The sequence below is a fragment of the Monopterus albus genome, unplaced genomic scaffold (genome assembly GCF_001952655.1).
Source record: "Monopterus albus unplaced genomic scaffold, M_albus_1.0 scaffold189.1, whole genome shotgun sequence".
NCBI lineage: Eukaryota > Metazoa > Chordata > Actinopteri > Synbranchiformes > Synbranchidae > Monopterus > Monopterus albus.
The window spans coordinates 547,650-549,922 of NW_018128069.1; the positions used below are offsets into that span (position 1 = coordinate 547,650).

The window sequence follows — 2,273 nt, forward strand, 5'->3', positions numbered from 1 at the left end:
CTTGAAAGCTGCATCTCTGGGTATGGAAAGTTTTGTAAAAAGTCTTTGTTGGTTATGCAGTTTCACTAGGAAAGCATCCGACTCTCTTGCGCGCTCTTCATCCGACAAGTTCTTGTATTTCTCCTCATGTTTGGTCACGTAGTGGCAATTCAAATTGTAATCCTTGAACACAGCAACCTGTGTACCACAAACTAAGCGCACAGCTTTACCTTTGACTTCTGTAAATAAGTACTTTCCAGTCCATGTCTTGTTGAAAACGCAGCATTTGGCATCAACTTATCTTTTTTTGGCATGAGTTGACATTTTGAGGGTTAGCTGGCCAACATCACCTGTCTCTCACCCGGTAGGTCAGGGATCTTAAGTTCACCCGTGAACTTTTTTCATTCGTGTTCTGATTTGATGGACCTCACGCGGGCCGGACAGGGACACCTAAAGGGCCGGATGTGGACCGCGGGCCGTAAAATGCCCAGGTTTGATGTACAAGATATGGAAGTGCATGCATGGGGGGAAATAAAATAAATATTTACATGCTGATTCTTGCTGGCTGTAGGTGTCCCAGGATAAAAAGTTAGCACAGCATCTGGCTTCAAATTTTATTTATTTAATTTGAAATGTGCCATTCTTCAGAATGACTAGTCGACAGCTACTTTTGATACTTCAAGTGTGCTAATATTTTTGTAGCCTATGTTACAATTTTAATGGAGGATTATTACTTGTAACAGTATTTGTACATAGTAGGTGCTACCTACTTGTACCTACGTTTACTTAAGGATTTAAGTACTTCTTCCCTCAACTTGAAGAGGTAATCCTCTTAATACAGGGATAAATAACTCTGGTCCACACACCAGAAAAGTAGGTGGCGGAAATGCACCTGAACGTTAGACGCCATCAGCCATTAAATAAAACGAAGAAGAAGACGCGATTAAAAGTGAAAACGAAAGGGTAGACGATTATTAACTGCGTCACCAGAGAATACGAAGATATCTGTTTCGTGTCAAGCGGTAAATTTCCTACCAAAAGACACAACATGCCGTCACGCAAAAGGGTAAGTTACAGTTAAAGTTACTGAACCTACCTTGAGATGAAAGTGTATTGACCATTTATCATCTGTTATTTCATTCAATCTTGAAAACAAAAGAAAGGTAGTCGTTTATAGGCCTCAAAAAGATAACTGAAGAACACACTTCTTGTTTTCATACTATAGCGTGGAATCAAATACACAATTATTGCATATAAACGAGGGTCTGGCTGCTCAGGGGGCTTTGTATGAAATGTTGCCACCATGTGCTTTTTTTTTCTAGTAGTAGAGTGCTCTCTAGAGACTTTTTAAAACTCAGTCTTGGTAAATCTTGTTACCTGAATGCTTTACCTGCATGCTTATATTTTGGCTTTTAAATAGACTATAGATTTGTTTTTTCACTCATTCTGTAATGCCAAAAACAGCTTAAGAAGAAATGAAACAACTACGAAGTATGACTTCATATGAAATCTTATAGAAAAAGTTGATTTAGCCTATTTCTTTAACGTTTATTTATCCAGTAAGGATCCCTTGCGATCCACCACTAACATGGGCAAGGGTACCTGGCAGCAGACAAGGGGCCCGTTTCAAGAAGGAGGTTTTGTTGAAACTCAGAGTTTGTTAACCCTGAAATGAGTGAAACTCTGAGTTTTCGGTTTCAGAAACGGAGGTAACTTAAACCCGTGAAAGCGGGGTAAGTTAAATCCGTTTCAAAAAGAGAGGTAATCTAAACTCAGAGTCAGTTACTATGGCAATTTACTCTGTGAACCTAACCTGCTGGCGAGCAGGTTTTGTTCGGGAAACCCAGAGTTTCCTCCGGGTCTCCGCCCCTTTTTAAAGTGAAAGGTGTTTAATACCTCATTTAATCTTTCAGTACATTCATAGATTGCACACGTTTCCGTCACGCAGAGACCAAAATGGCGTGTCCATTCATAGAGGATCCTGTAGATGAGGACGCTGTATTAATTCGCAGGGAATTGCATTTACGTCGGGAGAGGATATTGAGGCCACGAGTTGATTTTTTGTCATATCCCCATGTATTTTTATTTGAGCGGTACCGTTTTTCTAGAGAGTCCATAACATATATCAATAATCTTATCCACCCATACATCAGACACATCACCCATCGTGGCCGTGCGCTTACATCCGAGCAGATGCTTTGTGTTGCGTTACGATTTGTTGCAAACGGCAGTTTTCATTATAACATCGGGGATGCAGAGCACATTAGTAAGGCCACAGTACGTAGAATAGTTCG

General features: G+C 40.4%; 1 protein-coding gene and 1 long non-coding RNA gene across 4 annotated transcripts in view; one reads left to right on the forward strand and one right to left on the reverse strand.

Moving 5' to 3' along the window:
- aste1a (asteroid homolog 1a) overlaps nt 1–2,273 on the reverse strand; it is a 43,201-nt gene that overhangs the window by 9,128 nt on the left and 31,800 nt on the right. The window lies entirely within an intron of this gene.
- LOC109970043 (uncharacterized) overlaps nt 969–2,273 on the forward strand; it is a 2,889-nt gene continuing 1,584 nt past the window's right edge. Inside the window, exon 1 of the long non-coding RNA XR_002276356.1 lies at nt 969–1,045. This is a non-coding gene — a long non-coding RNA (uncharacterized LOC109970043). The remainder of the gene's footprint in view (nt 1,046–2,273) is intronic.